Source organism: Crotalus tigris, unplaced genomic scaffold (assembly GCF_016545835.1).
Source record: "Crotalus tigris isolate CLP2741 ecotype Arizona unplaced genomic scaffold, ASM1654583v1 scf7180000018346.393812, whole genome shotgun sequence".
Classification (NCBI taxonomy): domain Eukaryota; kingdom Metazoa; phylum Chordata; class Lepidosauria; order Squamata; family Viperidae; genus Crotalus; species Crotalus tigris.
Window position 1 is genome coordinate 336,081 of NW_024096955.1, and position 25,403 is coordinate 361,483.

Sequence of the window (25,403 nt, forward strand, 5' to 3'; positions counted from 1 at the left end):
AGCCAGATGTTTAGACTGGATTAGGCATTTTAGTCCACCCCGAGTGCTTCCCAAGGACAGGGGATAGGCAGATGTTACTATTTGATGGTGTTAAAGGTATTGTCGCAGGTAAAGCTGCCTTTTGCAATTGATTGTGATTTTGTCAATGCTATGGTGTTGAAGTAGTGCTCCAGAAGTTTTGGGACTGTACTCAAGGTGCCTATTACTACCAGTACTATCTTTGATTATGATGGTGATGATAATGATGATGGTGATGATTTAGATGGTCACCATGTAGTCTTGGGACAATCAAACCCATATTTTTTAAAAATACCAACAACTTCTCCACCAAATTAAACACTAACATATTTTAACTAGGCTCATAGCAACGTTATAGCAAATGCACATAGATTGGACTCAACTTACATCCTAACCCAATCCTTCCCCCTGAGGGAAGAGCCAGGCTGTCAAGACCTTCTAGAAAGCCAAAAGGAGTGGGGGGCTTTTGGACTTCAGGGGAGAGAGAGGCTGTTCCATTGTGAGAGAGATCTAATACAGATGGAAAAGAAAATAGAAAAGCTATGCAGAACTGAAATTTTTTACAAATAGATGAAAGGGTTACACATGAAAGAAACATTTGCAGAAAAAAAGAAATAGGTGAGGTATGACAGGCATCAACACATTTATCAAATAGAAAAGCATCAGAAACAGATGAACTATCCAATGAACTGTTTAAAGCTGCAGAAGAAAGCCATTAAAGTGCTAACAGCTCGTTATTAATAAATAAGGAACAAGGCTACCTCTTAGAGACTGCAAAAGATTGGTGTGACACCAAAGCAGGGACATGCAAAAGAATGTACAAAATATTAAACTAAAGCAGTAGCTTAAGATTTTACAAAGAACAATAGTTAAACATACAGACAAAATGTCAAATAAATAGGCAGGTTTTGCAACCATCAAAATCAATAGTTGACATAAGATAATGAATAAACTAAAGGACATAAGAAAGCTATTTATCTTTGTTTTATTGAATATAACAAGGCTTTTGATTCATAGCTCGTACCAGAAAAAAATATGTTAAGGTTAATGAGTATGCCAGATACATCTGATTATTTTTCTAAGAGATTTTTTACAACAAAAATGAAGCCATTATAAAAAATAAATTTGCAAAACCAGATTGATTTAGAGTAAGAAACTGAATGAACATACACAGACATAAACCTGCCAACATACAAATACACAAAATATATTGTCCTCATATACGTTTAACTTATATGGACATATTATAAAAACACTAGGACTGGAATATATGACAGTGACAATAACTATTTGTGATATGCAGACTATAGCACTGTTGACTAGAAGAATAGTTAATTATGAAAGTAACAACTGGAAAGTAAAAAAATGTAACTTATTGGTAAATATAGAAAATGTTGTTTCAACTAATATATTTAGTGAGTTCGCAGATTTTGAAAAAAATTAAGATGCTGAATAGTTTTATTATCTTTAGCTCAAGATGAAAGGTAGAGAGCATGCTAGAGAAACAGATTAATAGGGAGAAAAGCAATAACAGACAAGATCATGAAACTAAGTATATTCCTATTACAACAAAAATCAGAATAAAAGAAATGATCTTTCTAATGACAAGGCATAGCTGTGAACACTGGATAACACTGAGAAAGGATGAGAGAAATATACACACCTTTGAAACATGGATTTGGAGACGGTTATGAAGAGTACAGAAAGATTGCAGAAAGAACCAATAATCTTTGACCAAATAAAGACTAACTGCTACCTGAAAGGTATGATCAGCAAGCAGGAACTCACATGCTTTGAGCATGTCAGGTGACAAAAAAAAAAATGCCTATGTCTGGTAAATTAAGGGAAATAGAAGGAAACAAAAACAGACAAGATAGATGAATGGAATCAAAGTGCGCACAAAATTGTATCCCAAAAAACGCTGCAAGTTATATCAGAGACAAGTTGAAATGGTAACTATTTCTCCATGCAGTCATCAGGAACTAAGCCCAATTTACTGATTCCAAATTAGCATACATTTAAGGTTTGTTGCTCTCAAAGGTTTTTACCAGACTTGAAACAAAAAACAGCATAGAAAATGACTGTTTTTCATTTATAACAGTCCCTCTTCGCTCTATCTTTTGTGGTCGCTGGGTTTTTGGTTTTTTTTTTGCCTTGCTTTCATCACTTCTAAAAACAAATGTTTCCTTACTTCCTTATTTAAATATGCACATCTTATCCCAAAGCCTCATACACACACATCCGTAAATGTCCATCCATAAAACAGATTAAGACAATGTATAAATTAAATCTCCCCACCTTTTATAACTAAACTCCGAATTCCAAAGGCCAGGTAAAAAATAGATAAGCCTGCTTCCAAAATGTACAACAGGCTGAGATTCTGAGAAATTTCCTTTCGGACAGAAATCCAGGTTTGTGGAATGTTCATGCCCTTTAGGATACAAGTATCATCATCATTTAAGAATCTCAGTTACCACTCAGAAGATAACTATAGTCATCTCTGTAAAACAGCACCAAGTGAAAGTGCTTTCCACTTCTGGAACCCCCGGAAGAATCATGGGAACCCATATGGTTAAGAATATTCCTTTTACGCAGCGCATCAAGCCCACAAATGAACTACGGTAATAACAGTAAAGACTCTTGCAAATTAAGTAAGGCCATTATTACACCCAGCAACTACGAATCCCTAACCCGAATATACTCCGGTGCTGGCAACACAGACACGTCCATGGCCTCAACAGTTCCATCTGGCCCCAAACTAAGATTCTGAAGCCAAATGCTGAATGACACACACACACACACAGAGAGAGAGAGAGAGAGAGAGAGAGAGAGAGAGGACGCCGACCCTTTCTTCGGCCAGGTTCAATGGCACTTCTTCTTTTCTCCACCCCAGATGGGGACGGGGGCGCCGTTTCTGAAGGCCAGCAGAACTACCCGCTTCCTGCCATTCCCAAATTCAAAAGCAGGTTGCAGACACCATTCCCTTCCTTGGCTTTTGACCTGTTGCACCTTTACTTTCCTTTCTCTCCCGGAGGAGTCATTCTTCCTCCTCCTCTTCTCTTCTCTCTCTCTCTTTCACCCCCCCTCTCTTCCCCCCCCCAGCATGAAAAACACAAAGAGGCTGAACGCCGACCCCCCCCCTCCCTCGTCGACCCGCTCCTCCCACCCGAAACGGTCCTCCCTCCCGGTATCTTAATCGGGAAGGAGCCCGAACTTTGCAAGGCTGCCCTCCCGAAGAGGCGAGAGCGCGCTACTTACCTCCGGGGGAGGGAGGAAGGGAGGGAGGGGAGGGAGGAAGAAGGAGGGGGAGAGCAGGGACCCCGTCCCCCCCTTCCGTCGCTGGCGTGTTTTCGTGCTGCCGCTTCCCTCTTCTTCCTGCTCCCTCCTCTTGGGCGGGGAGGAGGAGAGGTGGCGCCGGCCGAGGGACCTGCTGTCCTCTCCGCTTCCTCTGACGTGAGCGGTAGAGCGTAGGTAGAAGCCGCCGCGGGAGGAGGAAGTCCTGGGCGGCAACAAGTGCGGGCAGCTGCACCGGGGCTGAAGCGCCCGCCGAGAAAAGCAGATGGGCCAACTCGGGGCGGAGCGACGGGCCGGGATGCTGGAGGGTTACCCCGCCGAGCCAGCCAGGCTGGAGCTCCCGCCCGCCGGGGAGCTTAGGCTGGAGGGGGAGGGGAGGGTCCCAGCTGAAGACGGAGGCGCTGGCACAGCAGAGAGCGGGGGCAGGTCGGGGCCTGGATCCGGGCGGGCGGATGGTTGCGGGCCGGGCGACTCGCCGAGGGTCAGGTGGGGCCGCCGAGGCGGGGAGGGCTGGAGAGAGGGAGGCAGGAAGGCCAAAAGAAAAAGAGGGGAGGGGGGAACGGGGAATTTTTAAAAAGGGGGGGGAAGAAGGGAGGGAAAAGAAAAGAAAAAAAAAGAAACAGAAAAAAAGGGAAAGAAGCTGCCGGCCCCTCCCCCTGCCGGCCTGCGCGCGCGCCTTGCGTCACTCGCGCCCGCCCGACGCGGCGCGGCGACGTAGCCCTTGGCGCGCGTCACTCGTCGCCCTGCTCGGCGTTGCTAGGGACAACGTCGGAAGGCGACGCCTCCGCGTTCCGCGCTAGAGAGAGCCTAAGAACCGTGCGGGAGTACACCCCTTCCCCCTTCTGTTCGGTCGGGGGGAATGAAACGCCCCTGAAACAGCTTTCCGTCATCTAGGGAGTCTTGCGCATGTGTTGGCCTGCAGTTCCCGCCAATTTCCTGTTGTGAAGGCTGAGGAGCACGGAAGCCGTAGGCCCAACCTTTGAAAGACCCCGGAATTGAGGAAGACATTTAAAGATATTTCTGCGGAAACGAGCCAGCGCTGAATTCGAGATCTAGGAGACCGCATTGAAAGTGGCTGGTCTGAGAGAAATCTCAGCCTTGTGTGTGGCTTGTATTCGTGGAGCTGTTGCTGCCTGCAGTTCTTCGAGTGTATCGGAGGGAAAGGAAGGTGACACCGTGCGGTTCCTTTCAGATTTAGGCTACTACTCTTGGACCCTTAAGACTAAGCTTCCATTGGACTTAGCTGGAAATAAACCCTTCCGAATCAGAGGTTAGATAAGCAGTTGTGCTTATGAGGCTGAACTAGAATGAGAGTTGCACTGGATCACCTGAATATTTTTACTACAGAGTAGGCTGAGGATGTTACCTAGCATGGTAATGAAATGTGCAGAAACCAACTTACAAGCTTGGAGAACAAACCTTCACCCTTATCCTACACCCAAGCTACAGATATTCGCCACTATTGCAGAGTATTTTGCTGCAGGGTCCTGCCCCCCTAGATGCTTTTTGTAAACAGTGAATTTTCGATTTAAGAGATATGTAAGAAGTGTGTGTAGGATGACCTTGAGGTAACTTTTAGATTGATGCCTCCCCCATTTTCTGGCTGTTCAGCGCTTTCAAAGTTTGCCTCATCCCTTTTTATTAGAACTTAATTTGGAAGATGAAACTACAGCATTTTCTGTGGTGTAGTTACAAAAGACAGACCAAGCTTACACAGAAATAACCTTGACACAGAAACAAAATACTGGTTGAGTTCATATAACCTGATTAAATTGGGCATTTGTAACTGACCATGTGTGGACCTAGCCACATTGTTCTGTATATATTTTGTTTCAGAATTGTCCCAGAAGAAATGCCAAATATGCAGTACTGTATAGTGCATACATTGCACAGACAGTTCCCTCATGGAAGCAAAGGAACATACTTTTAGTCATATCAGACCACTTAGCTTCATAATTAATAGTATTCCTTCATAATTTTACACAAGGAATATAGCCTGTCCCGGCTAAAAATGCTTGGATCTGAACTGTATACCCTACTATATTTAAAGCATATCACTTATTTCTCTACAATTCTTCCTGGATAAATGCAAAACTATTTATGAGAAAAAATAAAAATCTTAAATATAAATCAAAAATAAATTATTTGAAAAAATATAAACATTAAAACAAAGCTCATTTTGAAAAGTGGAAAATCTGAAATTGGATTTGATGTCCTAAAATGTGTTGGGAGAACAAAATTTCAAAACAATTGTTCTCAAGAAAGTAGTTCTATAAATTGTATTGCCCTGGTCCTAGCTGTTACTTATATTCTACTCTGATAATAAACTCTTCACCTGATCTTAATGCATGTGTTGGATGGTATTAAGGGAAGGAATATTTTAAGTAAGGATAATCATTGACTTACAACAGTTCATTTAGTGACTGAAGTTACAGTGAAAAAAGTGACTTAGGACCATTTTTCACATGACCACTGCAGCATCCCCATGGACACATGATCAGAATGCAGGTGCTTGGCAACTGACTTGTACTTATGATGGTTGCAGTACCCCAGGATCATGTGATCACCTTTTGTGATCTGATAAGGATAGTCAATGGAGGAGCCAGATTCACCTAACAACCATGTTACTAACTCAACAACTGCAATTATTTGTTTAACAACTAGCAAGAAAGGTAAAATGAGACAAAACTCACTTAACAAATGTCTCCCTTAGCAACAGAAATTTTGGGCTCAATTGTGGTCATAAGCGAGGACTACCTTTATATTCTATGCTGACCATATACTTTCCAAGTGAGTGATGTTTTCTTCCCATGAGGAAAAAAAAACAAATCATTTATACTTTGTAATGTGTTTGTTAAAACTCTGCAACAAAGTCACCTTTAACTCAAATTAAAAATTATTTGGTCTGGGCTGAAAGCATAATTGCCATGAGTAAAGCTTTGGAGAAGCAGCTGAACAATAATGCGTAACAGTCATCAATGGCAGGGGTGTTCCTTTTGCCCTGAAGTTTGTGTTTTATTATAATTTTCTATTAAGCAATCATATTCTCCATGACATGGCCTACACACAGCACAATTTTTCAAAGAAACCAGCAGTATTTCTTTAACTTCCAGACATCAGCCTGAAGAAGTCTTATCTGTGCTCAAATTAGCTAGTATCTACAGGAATAAAAAGAAAAAAAATGCTTCAGAGACTACTAAGGAACTCTTCTTGGAAATGAGTCTTACTTGACATAATATGTTGTCAGCATTCACTTTGAAATTGTCCTATCTGATCTGTCCAAAGTTACCCTGTGATCAGGGAAGAATTGCCTTTCTGCAAGAGGCAGCTCTCCTGCTTTTAATGCTGCTGAAAGTTGTACCATACCTGGAGATGGCAAATCACCCAGAGATGCAGAAGTTTTACCTTAAATTAATTGAAACTTTCCAAGTTTCATTTTTTAAATGAAAAGCCCAATACCAGAGTCTTTGAGTTGCTTTACAGGCAGCTCTGAAGAAACAGTTCAGCAGCCTTGAAAATGAGAGACATGGGATGGAAGTGGAAGAATCCATACTGCATTTCTAAGACGTGTAAAAACAGAATCGTATTATGTATATATTTGTTCGTGGTCTGCATGGCCCCACCTACTTTTCCACGCCAGTTAATCAGCTTCCTGTGTACAATTCATTGCTTTTTAACACATTTTTAACAACAGAACAATTGAATGTATTTGTTCTTAACAATTGCAATGCATTGAAGAAATTCACAATCTTGATCAAAAGGATTTTGATCAAGATTGCGGGAAGGTGAACTTTACAGCCTCATCCAGCATGTGTGCATACAGTTCCTGTAATTACAGTACAGCACAGTCAAGACAGAATCCCAACTTCTAGAAAGGCAGGTGGATGCTGCTTTTTTCATTATTTTCTCTAATTATGGAGCCCTGAAAGGATTTCCAAGTTCTTAATATGGCTCTCCCACTGGAAAACTGGAATCACTCCACAAGTGTTAAGATTATAACCTCAGTGTGCAGCATCCTATGGAGCAACCACTTTATTGTGGCATAGACTTTCATGGACTTTAATCCCCAAATGTTTGTACCATAAAGGAGTTACAGGATCACAAGCCTCTTAGATTAACTCCAATGTATCTTGGAATGGTCACTAACTAATGGTTGTAAATCAAGGATTACTTCTATAATCCAATGCCTGATTAGGTTATTCCTTTATCACATATCAACAGCCATTAACAACAGACTTGCATGTCTAGCAGTGTAGAAAGAAAGTATTGCAAAAAACTGGGGCTTAAGTAAAAGATTTTTGTCCTCTATTCTAAGTACTGTTAAGGGATGAAATCAAGGTATGTATATAATATAATTCTCCAGAGCTAAGGTCATGCCAGGGACTGTTTAAATTTACTTCTTATATAAGGGTCCAGCTTGTTCTTATTAAAATGTATTTTAAGTTCAGAACCACAACTATACAAATATGTACACTGCCTACGAACAAAATGTTCTGTGTTTTACTGAAATATGTATTTTCCCTACAGCCTAATAAAGTTACACTAGACACAGGATAAGTGAAACTAGAAGGTTAGGTCTAAGCATCACATTTGAACAATTGAGAGAGTCAAGAGAAAATGATGCTTTTAAAAGCACAGCTATGATCTTTAAATTAATACAGCTGTTACCAAAAAGAGAAAAAAATGGAAGTTTTTGAGAGTGCTACTCCCTGATTGTGTTCTGTATCTACTGGTCCACCCACGAAGTATACAAGAATAACTGCATCAAAGGTGCAGGAAAGGAACAGGAAACAGAAGGAAACTAATTTGAGTTCTTTCCCTTGATCTCTACCTCAAGCCTGTTTCTGAGGGAGGAGAATCTAGAGAAAGAAGCTGAAATAAAGCAGCCAATAGGAGGGAATTGCCATTTCTTTTGGTAATTATAACATTAATCAAGATCTTTCAGTAAAGAGTTTGCACTTTATGAAATGCTAATTGGATATGTTAGTATGAATGAATTCACACTAGACCTTTATAAACCAAGAATGGGTACATGCCCCCCCTTTTGCAGCCCCCAAATTATGTTAACAAAATTCAGTGTTAAAAAAGAGTAGAGGTGTAATATTTCTCCATTTGTTGTGTTGTTAAACCTTAAGAACAGATTTTATATCTTATAAATCATTGTAAACATTAAAAAAACCCAACTTTTTTGTGCTGGTCTGTGACCATAATAAAGACTGAATATCTGAATAAGTCATTTTTGTTACTTTTTTAGTCTGATCAGTCAAAAGTAAGCACTTCCTGTTCCACAATATTCTTTCAGCAGATGCAGCCACAACTTGCCTGCTTTTTCAACCTAAGGTACATGTGAATTGGAACTGACTTTCATACTCTGAATGATATAATACTTTTTTTTGTTGAAGACCCATCTGAGGATGTTCCTTCCAGATTAATAAGGAAAAGTCAATAGACATGAATATAGTGTTTAAAAAAATAAAAATAAATTTTCATTTCCTAAGAGGACTGGAAAATTGATCCTTGCTTCCAAAGGCTGAATCTTTTAATTGTGATTTAAAATTACTGCTGAAAATATTTAGTAGTAGCTATCAACTGCCATAAAAATGAGCCTATAGCCAAGTATCTGAATGTAGGAGAAATTATAGTACAATTTTCAATTTGATAGCAAACATGCTTCAATATGAATGCAGAGCTTGATCAAACATATAAGGTGCTCCTTAGAGGGGTTGAAAGTCACGAACCATGCCCATCATGCCTCTAATGCATCCTAGATTAACTTGAAACATAATACTATTTATTTCAAAATACTATTTTCCAAAATGCACCTCTCTGAACACTGAAGGGTGTATATGAACAAGCCTCCACAGATCTGCCTGGAAACTAGCATTTGAAGTCCTCAAGGAACAAGGAAAGGCTCAATATCAACTAGTCAAATGTAGCTTATTCAATCATCCATGGCTAAAAATATGGCCAAGGTGATTTCCATACTAGAAATGTGTATCTTAAAGCATTGCCCTGCTATTGTGAGAGCAATATTAAGACTTTTAATTAATGGTATAGCACTGCAGCAATGGCTTTGTGATGCTATAAGTTGTAAAATACTAATGTAGAATGATCCACATTCACCATGTGAATCCAGGGACACTGTGATGGCCCGTTCATTTGCTCTGTTTATATCCCACCTTCACCTGAATACATAAGGTAACTAATAGCAGTGCCTCTACTGGAAATTCCAGATATAAAACAAATAAGATAAAGGCAAAATATAATATAAATCACACACAACATTGTTCACGTAGAAAGCTGGCTAAAGAAATGTGATCAAAAGGCAAAGATAGTAGGAACTGCTTTAAATTTGTGCAGAAATGCTCTAGGGCATCAAGGTATTCTATTGATTCTTCTTTTCTGATGGTCCCAATCCAGATAGGGGTGGGGGTGGGGATATAGTTATTTTTGAGTAATGAAAAACAAACCTGCCAAAACTGTCCCAGACTGGCTCAAACAAGTACAGTTGCTAGGAATTATCCAGCCAGAAAAACTGGCCCCAGGAAATCCTGGCTTGGAAGCGGAATATTGAAACTGACACATGGTCTTAGGAGCAAAGAGAATTGTTTGCTTGAGAGAACATTCCAGCTGACTGCACATGCTTCCAAGATACCTGCATATGGTTAGACACAAGACAATACAATGCAGTGGGTGATTTGAGTGGTATGGGGCTTTTCTTATTTTTTCTTATGTGTTTTCCAGAACTGCAATTAAGGGGCTTGCTAATCTAGAACAGTATTTTTTTTAAAACTGCTTACCTGCTTATTCACGGCCTTTCTTCTCCAGAATAAGATTTTATATTCTTAAAGGCTTGCTCCAGAGTTAAAATCACGCTCTTTTGTAATGCAAAACATTACGTGTTTAAAATCACATACTCGAATAATGGATGCTTTTTTAAAAACCCAAAACAGTATATTATTTTCAAAAGCTATCCATTATCCAAACGGAAGTCGTAAAAAAAAAATACACTGTGAAATTGCATGCAATTCCTCATATACTTCAGAAGGATAAAAGATGTAGATAAAACTTTCCAGTAAAGGTTTTGACTTTTTGAGAGGTATTCAGATACTACCTAGCATAGAAATGCAAAAAGTTAAAAGAATTTAAAATCTTCCCAGGTGCTAATTACCTCTTGATCCAATCTATACAACTCATAAAGATAACCAAAAGCAGTTACTACATGGGTACTTTTCAGGTATTTATGGTAGTATTCATTTCTTGTGAATAGTTATTTCAGTAAACTGATAGGCAGAATATAACAGCCAAAGAAAGAACTAAGTGATATGCATATGGATACACAAAAGTCAGACACTTTATCTGTAGCATTGTCCTTGGCTAAGGGAAGATTGCTCCCACAGTGGCAAACACTGCTCCTGTGCCAGTCAGTTCTCACTACCTTGTCATACTATTTCTTGCTTTGTTTTTATGAAAAACCTACCCCATAATACCAGATAGTTGCGTGAATCCCTTAGGGCTTTTGTGGGGATGGGGGGGGGGGGAAATATGGCAGGCTAGACCTGTTTGTGTATCTGTGAGTGAGACAGACAAACAGACAGACTGACAGATCAGATGGATGCTGAGGAAAAGATACAAAATGATACGATAAAGCCATGGTGTTAGTGATGGCAACTGATTTAGGTCAGTAGATGATAGAGGAATGTTGAAAAGCTGAAAGCCTGCAGGCCACTGTTAGAAGATCAGAGGTGATATCTGGAAGCAAAGTTATTGTGGGGGAAAGAGATGAAAATTAGACTATTAGGTTGCAAAGGCTTTACTTCTAACTTTTAAATAATATAGACAGCATCAAGTAATCTGAATGTATAAGTGTACCTGTGCTCCTTCCAAGACCCAAAGAAAGGTATAAGACACACTGGTCACTTGGAAATGCTTAAGACATAAAACACATGAGGACAGTTAATCCATGACTGTCTACCTGTGTTGATTTGGATTGTTGAAGTACTACTTGGCTTGGTTCTGGGCATGCTCCAGACCATCTTCCTCATAACCATCCAGGGCATTCATTCAACTGGGGAAATTACATCAATCCAAATAGAGCTGGAAAGGACTTTGGAGGTCTTCTAGTCCAGCCCCCTGCTCAAGCAGGAGACCCCATACCATTTCAGATAGGTGGCTGTCCAGTCTCTTCTTCAAAACCTCCAGTGGTGAAGCACCCACAACTTCTGAAGGCAAAGCTGTTCCACTGGTTAATTGTCCTTGTTAGGAAGTTTCTCCTTAATTCCAAGTTGCGTCTCTCCTTGATTAGTTTCCATCCATTGTTTCTTGTCCTGCCCTTAGGTGCTTTGGAAAATAAGTTGTCCCCCACTTGTGCCCAAACATGAGAGAATGAGATCAGTGGGGAATCAAAGAAAGTAACCCTTACTTTCTTAAATAGCCTCCTTCCCCCAATGTGGATAGATTGACCCTAACCTCATTCCTCCAAGCAATAAAAACAACTATTCTGCAGGGACTTTGCAACTTAAGGTAAAGCTGCTTAAGGTTGACAACCCCCATAGTTGGCATATTTAGGTATAATGCAGCATTTTACTGAAGTTGGAGGTGTATGGGTGATCACAATTCTGCTTATTATGTATGGCTCTATTTTACTGTTCTGACGTCACATCATTCCACAGTATAGAAACTGAATAAATGTATTAATGAATGTTAAAAACACATGTATGCAAGCAATACACATTGAATATGCTTTGTGATGTTAGGCTGTTTCACTTGAAGAGAAATAAACCTGCAAAATGTGATCAAGGTTGGGTTTTATTACACAAAGATTGGGTTGGCCTGAGCATTTGGGACTGAATGAAAAAGATTTGAAGTGGGGCATGGATCCCTTTTCCCCAAGCAGAAGACTTTTGGAAGGAAACAAACCATGTTCAAGCCACAGACTGGCAAGGCATATGGCTGTGATATTTATAACTGTAATGAGCCTCACACAAAAAGTGACTAAGAACCAAAGGGCTGTATTTTTAAATAAGCTTTGATGTAAGTGTGAACAAAGAGCTATAAATTAACCTCTTATACCCCACTCTTCGTCTTTCTGGGCTAACAGGATGTTGGGCCATTAAGAATCCAGAGCTGCCTGGTTAGCACCAATATAAAGCAATATTTCACCTACTTTTCTGCAAAGCTACAAACTGGAAACATTTAGATATGCACTGCGCTCTTGAGATCATTCTGGCAGCCAGGCAGTCAAACCTGAGCAGTGTAGTGGTTAAGGCACCAGGCTAGACACTAGGAGATGGTGAGTTGTAGTTCCACCTTAGGCACAAAGCCAGCTGAGTAACCTTGGGCCAGTTCATCTCTCTCAGCCCTAGGAAGCAGGCAAGGGCAAATCACTTCTGAAATCTTGCCAAGAAAACTGCAGGGCCTTTTCTAAACAGTTGCCAGACATCAACATTTATTCAAAGATACACACACACACATACACAGAGAGAGAGAGAGTGTAGGAGTTTCGAGTGCATTAACTGCTCTTCCAAAATTCTGGCTTTACTGTAGTAATGCATAAAATCTTTAACATTACTTTAAAAGAATTAAACCATTTCTTGAAAGTTTAGAATGGAATATTCTTTTTTCTGTTACATGAAAGATATTTCATCTTGTATATGGTTTACACAAGGAATGAATAAGTGATAACTCCCAACAGGTATTTGCTTCTTCCAAGTCAATTTCCTAATCACAAGATGTTCGTATGTGTTGTCAGATAATAATTGGAAATGGCAGCTACACTTGCCATAATCTGTCTTGGGAACTCATCCTTCATCTTCAACCTCACAATAAATACATTCCCAATCCTTTTGTCACACAATATAAACTGGCCTTTTGTCGGATTCCCGTTGTATGGATCAGAGTTGATTGAATTAAGCTGAGGCAGAATTAGTAAGGACACTGATGGATGTTTATGCAGCCTATTTTTTCAGGGACCATATGGACTATTTCACAAGAGCCAGTTCATCCTTCCTGTTTCATGGAAAGATTTTTACTGGCCACCATTTATCCAATCAGAATCTTCATTTAGTATTGAGGTTCAGTCATCACAAATCATTTCTTCCTTAGCCCTCAGTCTGGGCCGGTTAAGATTTTGCCAATGAATCTTGTGTTAAAAATGAAGCTGGTAATTCTAGCACTTGTGTTTTATTGATCCCATTGCCAGAAAACAGCCATAGTGGCTGTGCGAATAAGCATGGGAGACAGGAGGAAGAGCTGCAGCCTACACTGATAAGAGAAATCACAGCCCAAAGCAGGAATGGGAATAGAAAAAAAAAAATTAGGCCCCTTCTCCTTCTCGGGAATATAAAGGTAGAGGAGTGGGGAAGTGCTTTCAGACCTGCAAGATTCTGCTACTGTAACCTTACAATAAAGATAGTATTCTGGTTCTTGGTTCTGATTTCCTGGTCTGCACTTTCTTGAAGAAGTGACAATAGCAGGGAAGTTGAAAAACAAACTCTGCACATGAAAACATCCAAAGAGTTGAGTGAAAATCAGATCTGAACAGACAATTTCTATATCAGTTTGATAATGACAACTAAGTGACTTCCACCTGAGGCACGATCACAGCGAGGCTAGTGCTTGTTTAAAATCAGTTCCCAAACCGGAGCAGCTGCACAATGTTGGGTGGTTTTGAGAGCTAAGCTGAAAGGGAGGCTAGTGGTTTATTTGAAAGTCGAATGCCCCAGCAGAGAGCTATGAAACCAATTGGGCAGCCTCCACCTTCTATACTAGTATCTTTAGATCTAGTTTCTGCAAACAGGATTCTAGTCCGGTTGCACAAAAGAGAGCAAAACAGTTGGTGAATTGGCAGGTCCACCAGTGTATCGGTTACATTCTTTCCATGCTACAAAATCTTTGGAAAAATAGGCACCTCGTTGAAATAGGGAAATAGCAACCAGAGGCATCTAAACCCTGTGCCAGATCACGCCTATGCCAATAGTTTGCTGCTTCTGAAAGCTCTTCTGCCAATATCAATAACTACAAATAGCAAAGGTCCAGGGGACTATTTGGATCAAGCCCAGACTGAAAATCTACCAAAGATCCTGCCCTCATCATGTGAAGGGCTAATTTTTAATTCCTCTGTCAAGAATGTTGTTACGTTTCTCCATCATTGGCAATCTGATGTAGCTACTCAGTCTCTGATTTTTCCAGAAAGAAAAAACTCTGCAGGAATGAAAACTGTCCCTTTGCAGAGGACCAGATGCTCAGCTTGCCAAATGCCTGACAACAAAGCTGAGATAGACTCTTCTCCTTCCAAGGCCTTAGAAAGGTGCTTCTATTTTGAGTGGACTACACTCATTGGCCAAAACCAAGTAAACACTATGACAGCTTAGCGCAATGTATGAATTTAGCCAATGAGGTTTATAAGCCATGATTTAGGGGTTAACAGTATGTGTAAATCAGTCCACAAGAACTTGCTCAGCAAACCATAGTTAAATCAAAACAGAAAGTTGGCATGAAGTGTGAAAATAGATATTGAGTTAAAACAATGGTCTGACTGAATATGAAGTACTTTCCTATTAAATCAGTTGACTGATGGGATCTATTTCATGATCATGCCATCATTCTGCTAAACACCTAATTCCCACAGTGCTGTCTTATGCCTAAAGATATTTACCCAAGTACTATTGCTGTATTGCTATTATCTTTCTCATCTTTTCATCTTTCCTACTAATTCTCCTATTGGAATCTTATGATTTATGATGGTATCTTATGATTGATGACTTACTGCTTTGCTGTTTATCTGTACACTGAGAGTTTAAGCACAAGAGACATGTTCGTTGTATGTCCAATCACACCTGGCCAATAAAGAATATTCCCATTCCTATATTACCATTTCAAAAAAAAATGAAAATCAGGGCTAGAAAATAGTTGGCTTTCTCCCCCGATGGACCCTAGACAGGATGGCAAATAATCAGGAAAAATAGGACCTGTTGTTCAATATGATTTGAGACCCACAGATACCTTAACATTAGTAGAAGAAAAGAGAAGAAAATGTTTGAAAATGATTCAAAAGGAAGAATAGAATAGAATAGAATAGAATAGAATAGAATAGAATAGAATAGAATAGAATAGAATAGAATAGAATTGGAAGGGACCTTGGAGGTCTTCTAGTCCAGCCCCCTGCTCAAGCAGGAGAACCTATACCGTCTCAGTCAGGTGAATGTCTAGTCCAGTGATGGCGAACCTTTTAGAGACCGAGTGCCCAAACTGCAACCCAAAACCCACTTATGCATCGTTGGGTGCCAGGTGGGTGTGGCCAATTGAGTGGGCATGGCCAATTGGGTGGGCGTGGCTACGGTGGTAACAGCAGACTGGGTGGGACTAAAAAGTTCAATCAATCAATTCCAACTTTGCAAGATCTTTTTTTTTCCCGCGAGAAGTTGAAATTGATTGATTGAACCTTTTTTTTTTTTTGCACACGGTGGTGGAGGCCTAGAGCAAAAAGGGTTTATAAAACCCAGATGAAGGCCTAAGACTGGGGCGATGGCACGCGTGCCCACAGAGAGCGCTCTGCTGCCTCTGGCACCCGTGCCATAGGTTCGCCACCACTGGTCTAGTCTCTTCTTAAAAATCTCCAGTGATGGAGCACCCATGATTTCTGGAGGCAAGCTGTTCCACTGGTTGATTGTCCTCACTGTCAGGAAGTTTCTCCTTAATTCCAGATTGCTTCTCTCTTTGATCAGTTTCCAACCATTGTTTCTTGTCCTTCCCTCTAGTGCTTTGGTAAACAATTTGGCCCCCTCTGCTTTGTGACACCCCTCAGATACTGGAATACTGCTCTCATGTCTCCCCTATTTCTTCTTTTCTTCAGTCTAGCCAAACCCAAGTCCCACAGTCATTCTTCATTATGTTTTAGTCTTCAGGTCTTTGATCATCTTAGTTGTTCTTCTCTGAATTTTTTCCAAACTCTCAACATTTTTTTTTTTTTGTGATATGGTGACCAAAATTGGCTGCAGTATTCCAGGTGTGGTCTTATTAGGGTTTTATAAAGCAGTAATACTTCACGTGATCTTGATTCTATGCCTCTGTTTATACAACCCAGGATTGTATTAGCTTTTTTGGTTGCTACTGCACACTGCTGGCTCATAGTCAAGTGATTGTCCACTAGGACTCCAAGGTCCCTCTCACAGTTGCCGTTTTTAAGCTAGGTCTCGCCCAATCTGTATTTGTACCTTTGGTTTTTCTTACCTAGATGTAAGACTTTGCTTTTCTCCACATTGAAAGTCATTTTGTTGGATGAACTCTTTGCCAACCAGTTAACAAATGCATGTAGGAAGCATGCCACAGTAGTAATGGGAGACTTCAACTATTCAGATATCAACTGGGAGACAAACTCTGCAGTGAGTGGGAGATCAAACAGATTCCTAACCAACCTAGCTGACAACTTTGTCACCCAAAAGATGGAGGAGGGAACTAGATGTAAAGCTATACTGGACTTAATCCTTACAAATAGAGAAGAAGTGATAGAGGGAATTGTAATTACCAGAACCTTGGGTGAAAGTCAAGTCATACTGGAATTTAATATAATGCAAACACTAGAGCAATAGAAAACAATCCAACCAATATCCTAAACTTCAAAAGAGCTGACTTTAACAAACTCAGGGAGAACCTAGGAAAGATCCCATGGATGAAAATCCTTAGAGGGGAAAACAACCCAAGAAGCGTGGGAAACCCTGAAAAATGCAATCACAATAGGCCAGACCAGCACAATACCACTGAGAAAGAAAAACAAGAAATCCAAGAAGAAACCAGTACGGCTGCACAAAGATCTCTCTAACAAACTGAAAAATTGTTGTTGTTGTTGTTGTTGTTAATTGGAAAGTCGTGTCTGACCCATCGCGACCCCATGGACAACGTTCCTCCAGGTCTTCCTGTCCTCTACCATCTTCTGGAGTCCATTTAAGTTCACACCTACTGCTTCAGTGACTCCATCCAGCCATCTCATTCTCTGTCATCCCCTTCTTCTATTGCCCTCAATCTTTCCCAGCATTAGGCCCTTCTCCAGTGAGTCCTTCCTTCTCATTAGGTGGCCAAAGTATTTGAGTTTCAACTTCAGGATCTGGCCTTCTAAAGAGCAGTCGGGGTTGATCTCTTCTAGGACTGACCGGTTTGAACGCCTTGCAGTCCAAGGGACTCGCAGGAGTCTTCTCCAGCACCATAGTTCAAAGGCCTCAATTCTTTGGCGCTCAGCCTTTCTTATGGTCCAACTTTCACAGCCATACATTGCAACTGGGAAAACCATGGCCTGGACTATACGCACTTTTGTTGGCAGGGTGATGTCTCTGCTTTTTAGTATGCTGTCTAGATTTGCCTTAGCTTTCCTCCCCAGGAGCAAGCGTCTTTTAATTTCTTCGCTGCAGTCCCCATCTGAGGTGATCTTGGAGCCCAGAAAAATAAAATCTGTCACTATCTCCATTTCTTCCCCATCTGTTTGCCAGGAATTGAGAGGGCCGGATGCCATGATTTTGGTTTTCTTAATGTTGAGTTTCAAGCCAACTTTTGCACTCCCCTTCTTCACCCGCATCAAGAGGCTCTTTAGTTCCTCTTCACTTTCTGCCATTAGAGTGGTATCATTGCATATCTTAGGTTGTTGATATTTCTCCCGGCAATCTTAATTCCAACTTTTGTTTCATCTAGCCCTGCCTTTCTCATGATGTGCTCTGCATATAAGTTAAATAGGCAGGGTGACTGTATACAGCCTTGCCGGACTCCTTTTCCAATTTTGAACCAATCAATGGTTTCGTGTCCAGTTCTCATTGTTGCTTCTTGACCCGCATATAGGTTTCTCAAGAGACAAATAAGATGGTCTGGTATTCCCATCTCTTTAAGAACTTGCCACAATTTGTTGTGATCCACACAATCAAAGGCTTTAGCATAGTCAATGAAGGAGAAGTAGATGTTTTTCTGGAACTCCCTAGCTTTCTCCACGATAAAAGGACAAATGATAAAAAATTTATGATAAAAATGATAAAAATGATAAAAATTTCTCCATGATAAAAGGGACAAATACAAAAAATGGAAAGAGGGGCACATAACTAAGGCCGATTATCAGCAGACAGCCAGAATATGCAAAGATGAAGTCAGGAAAGCAAAGGCTCAGAACGAACAAAGACTTGCAGCAGAAACCAAGCACAATAAAAAAAGCTTCTTCCAGCATATTAACAACAAGAAAAAAGTCAAGGAAACTGTAGGCCTACTAGAGAGAGAAGATGGCAAGGAAATTACAGGCAAAAAGAAACTATAGCCCAACAGACCAAAAAAAAAAAAAAAAACCCACTGCAAAAGACATACTAGAAACAAAAATTAAAATAAGCAAGAACATGGTAAGAGAACACCTATCCAACTTTGATGAATATAAATCACCAGGACCCGACAGACTACATCCCAGAGTTCTGAAAGAGTTGGAAGATGTTATCTCAGAACCATTGCACCACATCTTTCATAAATCCTGGAGCACCGGGGAAGTACCTGAGGATTGGAAAAGGGCTGACATGGTTCCCATCTTCAAGAAAGGGGAAAAAAAACAGACCCAGGAAACTACAGACCAATCAGTTTAACATCAATACTTGGGAAGATCCTAGAAAAGATAATCAAAAAACAGATCTGTGAACAACTAGAAGCAAACAAAATCATAACTAGTAGCCAGCACGGGTTTGTTAAAAACAGGTCATACCAAACCAATCTTATTTCATTCTTCGATAAAGTGACTAAAGTGGTAGACCAGTGAAATGTAGTGGGTGTAGTATACTTAGATTTCAGTAAGGCATATGACAAAGTAAATCACAACCTACTCCTTGGTAAGCTAGGAAAAGGTAGAACAGACAACATCACCACCAGATGGATCTGTAGCTGGCTGGCAAACCATACTCAACGAGTAATCCTCAATGGCACTACATCCACATGGAGAGAAATAAGCAGTGGGGTACCACAAGGTTCTGTCTTAGGCCCAGTATTCTTCAATATCTTCATAAATGTTTTAGATGAGGATACTTGATGCCAGCCCTCCCTGTTAAACCAGATGGGAAACAACACTAGATAAAGCACTTCTACTTTATTGTAAGAACCTTACAATGACAGAATCTTTGTGTTGTTATTGTTCTTGTTTTGCACATTAGCTTTGTCTTTTATTTCTCCCTTTTCTTTTTTCCTTCTTATTTTATTTTAGTTTGTGTTGATGTTTACTCTTGCTTTTAAAACTTTTAATGAAATTATAGTTAAAAAAAAATACTACAGGATGTGCATAGATAGCAACTCCTTTGTTGCACAGTGCACATTTGAGTCCTTTACCTCCTATTTAAAACTGGAAAAAGAGCAGATCCCGGCAGAAATTATACTACATAATGTGCTAATTTTATAGAACGATTGTCATAAGATATTGAAAATATGAGAATGTATACTGTTTATATGGTGACTTTTAGGCATGGCGTTATGAGTCTGTAACTGTTAAATTAGATGTGGCATTAAATGTGGGGATTGAATTTTTGTTTCCCACTTTGAAATATTTCCTGCTACAGAAAAGAACTGTCAGTTTCCATCTGGATCACGATAACACAAAGAAAGATACAGATAATAACTATTTTCTCCATTACTGCAGTCCAGGCCAAAAAAATCACATTTCCCTAAATTCTTACTAGTTTTAGCGTGGAGGTTGTTTGGCTTAATAAGCACAAAAAGTGGGTTCATTATTCAAACTGCAGCCACAGGGTGGCAAGAGTGTTGCATTAAATTGCATAATTTGGATCTGTAAATAATTGAACTCTCCTGATACATAACACAGCAGATACATAGCTAGAAGCAAAAATCAGGATCTAATTATATTTTTCAGCCCAAAACCCCAAGAGAACTTTGAGGAACTGAAAAAGGTGAAAGCTAAGTAATCAAGAGGGCTAAAACAAATCATTTATGAGGAAAAATTCAATATTCAGGCCTTTTAGGCGGAATAGGTTTGTAAAGGGAGAAAAGATTTGCTGTTCTACCCCAACAATACAGGTAGTCCTTGGTTTACAACAGTTCATTTAATGACCATTCAAAGTTACAATATCACTAAAAAAAATGACTTTTGAGCATTTTTCACAGAACCGTTGCAGCATCCCCACGGTCATGTGAATAAAATTCAGACGTTTGGCGATTGACTCGTATTTATGACGGTTTCAATGTCCTGGGGTCACGCGATCACCTTTTCCCGCCTTCTGACAAGCAAAGACAATGGGGAAGCCAGATTTCACTTAACCAATGGATTACTAACAACAACTGTGGCAAGAAAGGTCATAAAATGGGACAAAACTCACTTAACAAATATCTCAACAACAGTAATTTTGTGTTCAGTTGTAGTCATAAGGTTGAGGACTACCGGTAAAACTATTTTCTTTTTACAAAAACGTTAATTTCTTTTAATAAAACGTTCATTTCTTTTAATAAAATGTCGATATCATACATATTTTAAATTAGTCCTATAAAAGGGATTATTTTTCCAAAGGCAGAATATTAATATAGTTGCTTAATGCAAAAAGAGTTTTGGTGTTTATCTGGGATATATCAGACCTATGCGCAGAAATCAGAATAGTATTCTGAGAATTGGAGGAGAAAAACGGTAGCAAATGTAAGCAGTTTCTCAACTTGTTTAAAAATCTGAAATTTCGCCATGGAACTACAGATGAGATTGGATAAGGGGTGTCCATCCACTTTCAGCGGTCCGTTCTGAGCCTTGCAAAAAAGGGCTAGGGCAGGGGTAGGCAACCTTGGCTCTTTTATGACTCATGGACTTCAACTCCCAGAATTCCTGAGCCAGCCATGCTGAGGGGAAAGGGAGAGGTTTCCATGCTTAGCCATGCTGGCTCAGGAATTCTGGAAGTTGAAGTTCACGAGTCATAAAAGAGCCAAGGTTGCCTATCCCTGGGCTAGGGCATCAGTCGGTTCGCCGAAGTCAACAAAAAATTAGCTACTGGTTCTACCGAACTGGTGTGAACTGGATGAATCCCACCACTGCCAAAGACATCCATTCAATGGATGAATTGTATGTTATCTAGGATAAACCGTGATTTATTCCAAAAGTATGGTTAAAGAAATAATGCTATAGTGGAATGTGCTAATTGACAGCCCATCCTAAATGCTATCTCTGCTGAAGGTCAGGTCCGCTCAATCATGCCACTCTGTTTCTCATTAGCACGTGAGTTGGGTGCGAGGCTTGCTTTCTGAGAATGCTCTATCGATCAGTGGCTTATGCAATATGTACAGTAAATCTCAAAATATCACACTGACCTCTGGCCTAGATTCCCTTAGATGCTCTTCGGAACAGACGATGGAGCTCTGAGAATCCAGAAAAGGCACTCAAATGCTCTGGCCTTAAATTCAGTACAGCTTAAGTTTATCTGCTTGTCCATCAAGGTAAATGCATTTCTTCTGTGGCTGTGATGCACCTACTCTAAGGAGCTTTGTTTGATATATTGTCACTGAAAGCACTCTCTCGTGTCCCTGAACCCCCAAATGATTTCTTTTCAGCTTCCCAATCTCCAAGAGTGCAGGGTAAAATTTAAAAGGTGACAGGACTGAACTCTTTTTGAAAATCCCAGTTTTGAGGTCTTGCTTGTCTGATTGTCACACTCTCTAATCTTGAAACTCTGATGGTTCAAATTATGTGCAACATTCTGATGTAGAAGTAGGCTTGAACTTTTGAGGAGTGCTGGTCCCCAGAGGTATGAAATTAACATGGTTCTCCCTTCCATCCATCAGAAGAACCAACGGAGCATAAAAAAAAAAAACAATTCCACAATGACAAGATTTTTTTTATCCTCACAGATTCACTAGGGCATCGTGTTTGTTTTCCATTGGGGTATGATAGCTGAAGTGTCCTTGCCTGTCTTTTTATGAAGAACCGTGAAGTCCCTCCCTCCTGTTGTGAAAGTACATTTTGGTCCCCAGCTTTACATCCCCAGAAACAGCATTGTAGTCCTTCCTGCTGGAGTCTCCAGGCAGGTAGAAGCAGTGTGTGACACATGCCTTGGCAATTGCCAACTATTTACATTCATAGCTCCTATTCCTGGAGTCATGTTGCCAGCAGTCTTAGTGTGGTAAGACCTTTGATCTTAGCTCTTCAGTTGCATGATGTTTCAGAGGTAGTTTTTCCCAGACGGTCCTGTTTACACATTGCCTCCACCTTCGGCCAAAACCAACTCTCCTGTTATGCCTCTCTCAGACACAATTAAATAAACCTCCATAACAGTCAGTGCACCATAGCGGTTAAGATGCTGGGCTTGCTGACTGGAAAGCCAGCAGCCCAGGTTTAAGACCTGAGCATTGTGAGATGGGGTGAGCTCCAGTTCCTTGCCCCAGCTAGTGCTAACCTAGCAGTTCAAAAGCATGCAGATATGGGTAGATAAATAGGTACCACTTTGACAGGAAAGGTTATTACGTTCCGTATTGTCATGCTGGCCACATGATTGCAGAAAAGTCTTCAGACAGTGCTCGTTTAACAACAATAACACTTAGACTTATATACCACTTCATAGTGCTTTACAGCCTTCTCTAAGCAGTTTACAGAATAAGCATATTGCCCCCCAACAATCTGGGTCCTCATTTTACCAATCTATCTTGGAAGGATGGAAGGCTGAGTCAACCTTGAGCTGGTGAGAATCGAACTGCCGAACTGCTGGCAGCCAGCAGTCAGCAGAAGTAGCCTGCAGTACTGCATTCTAACCACTGTTCCACCAGGGCTCTTAGCTCTTGAAATGGAGATGAGCACTGCCCCCTAGAGTCAGCAACAACTAGCAGAGTAAAATCTGCAGAAACTCCTTTTTTACCATAACAGTCAGCTCCACAAATATCAGAAGGACTTCTTTCTACCAAAGTTGGTGGTGGAACCTTTTCAAGTGATGCACACCACGCCACCTCTGAGATCTTCGCTTCAGAGTCCTACAACTAGAGATGATCACAACTTTTTCCAGGCTAAAGGCCACACAGTCTTTAATGTCACGCCAGGGGCTTCACTCCAAAAAATGGCTGAGGCCTGAACAAAAAGTACATTTGCTTTAATTTACATCTGCATTTGATTAACATGAAATATAGTTAATCTAACCACTCTCCGGTTAAAATATCCCCCTTCTATCACAATAACAATTACAGTTCAATTGCAGGTTTTGGAGATCCTGGTGCAATATGAAACTTTAGGAAATACATCTCCATGTTACAGAAAAAACAGAAAGAAACTATAGTAGAAGAGTTAGTCCTTTGATCAAATGGGGAAAATGCTTTATTTCAAGAATTGGTTCAAGCCGTTATCTACTATGATCAGTGGATCATACAATGAAAATTAAAGCTATGGCCAAGTGTGCATACTTCCTGCCTTTAAATACACTGCATTTAGAAAAAAGAGACACCCACCTAATCAGACAATTTATTCAGTTTGCTCTAATAAGAGAGCAAATGGAAACAATTGAAACCCCTAGGAATCCATCGCTTTCCAGCTTCCAAAATTTCCTTTATCTTTTGAGTCCTGAGACTTAGGAGCTTGTACTTTTTCTTTGACTGCCTTTCAAAATAAAAAGATAGGAGTTCGTGATTGACTCCACATTCAATATAAAATACCCTATTTGATGATGGTGATGATGTCATGGAACATTCCTACCCCAAACAGCAACCCAGAGCAACAGGGATGTTTGCAATCACACAAATTTGGGCATTGCCCACGCTGTATTTCCTGGTGGTTAATTGTCAAAACAACTCCTTGCAAGCAATGTCAGTGTTCTTACCAGGCACATGAATGCTGAGTTGATGCCAAAACCAAAACTTCCTGTCTTGGTGGCTTTGGATCTAGCAAGTTCTTGATCAATGTTTCTGTGGAAAGGTGCAGATCCTGTTTGTTTACTGGTTACAGCAGTCCATTTTCAGTGTTGCAAAACATAAGCAGTTGGGAAGTCAACAGGCACAAATGAATGTGTTCTATGGCATTTATGCTAATGCAGAACCCAAAAAATGCTTGATTAACTATCCAGGTTGTCATCTTATTACCAGATCTTTAAAAATATTGAACGCACACATGAAAACCGGAACCAAGAATAGGTTTTCTCATCTGGAGAGTCGGTGAATCACTACAAATTCTAATGAAGATGTGGGCAAAGCCACATAAAATGTCATCAAAAACACATCCCTATAGAAAACCTCAAACACAATTTATCATCTGCCCTATTAAATTCTGCCTTACCTAAGCCACAAGGTTGTGGATTTTGCAGTTACAGCTGGCTTTCTCACTATGATCTGATACAGATGTGTTTTCCTTCTATTGGCTCAGTAGTAAGAGATGGTTAACATTTCTAAGCAAAAGTCTACCTTCAGTCTCCATCTGGAAATAAACTACTGTGTTGTTTGTTTGCATGCACTACTGGGTTTTTTTGATGTAACATTCTAGATAGTGTTTACCTTTTGAAGTGATTGATCTTGGGAATTGTTTGCGATGTCACCTCTGACTCTTTCTATCTTACCAGTAGTTGGAGCAATTGGTGATTGCTCCCAGCCTTATGTTGGAGGTTGTTTTTGCTGGAGGGATTTTTGCTCCCAAGGATAAAATAATATCAATATAAAAAGATGAAAAGGTGACTGACCCTACACGCTTATGTAATATTTTGCCTCCCTGCAGGTCTTCTTTACAAGAAATCCTTTGGCAGGGATTTAAAAAATGGCTTAGGAAAATACGCAAACTCAGTCAATAGTTTGTGCATCCTAGGCTCTCAATTCATGGTGTTTTTTTGTATTTATTCCTATTCATCTATTTAATATTTTATAACAATTGCACATGGCTAAATCAGCCATGTCTGCTATTCTTCATGCTCATTTAGTAAAAATGACAAGAGTCTGGGGTATGCTTCACTTGTTCCAGATGGAAAACTTGGGACATCCGCTTGATTAAATCCAGCTGGATTACTGTACATTGTGGATTCTTCTGGATCATGATGGGGGAAAGAAGGAGAGTGTTTTGTATTTTTGTCTGACAGTCTACACATCAAACATCTCTGTTGCTGTATTGCAAGAATAATTTCATTTATCATGGGGTGTGATGG

At 40.2% G+C, this 25,403-nt stretch overlaps 1 protein-coding gene across 1 annotated transcript in view; it reads right to left on the reverse strand.

Annotated features, from left to right (window-relative positions):
• Nucleotides 1-8,526, reverse strand: part of R3HDM2 (R3H domain containing 2) — a 194,005-nt gene extending 185,479 nt beyond the window's left edge. Inside the window, exon 1 of the mRNA XM_039350668.1 lies at nt 3,277-8,526. The gene's annotated coding sequence lies outside the window, so the exon portion shown is untranslated. The remainder of the gene's footprint in view (nt 1-3,276) is intronic.
• Between the last annotated feature and the right edge of the window lie 16,877 nt (nt 8,527-25,403).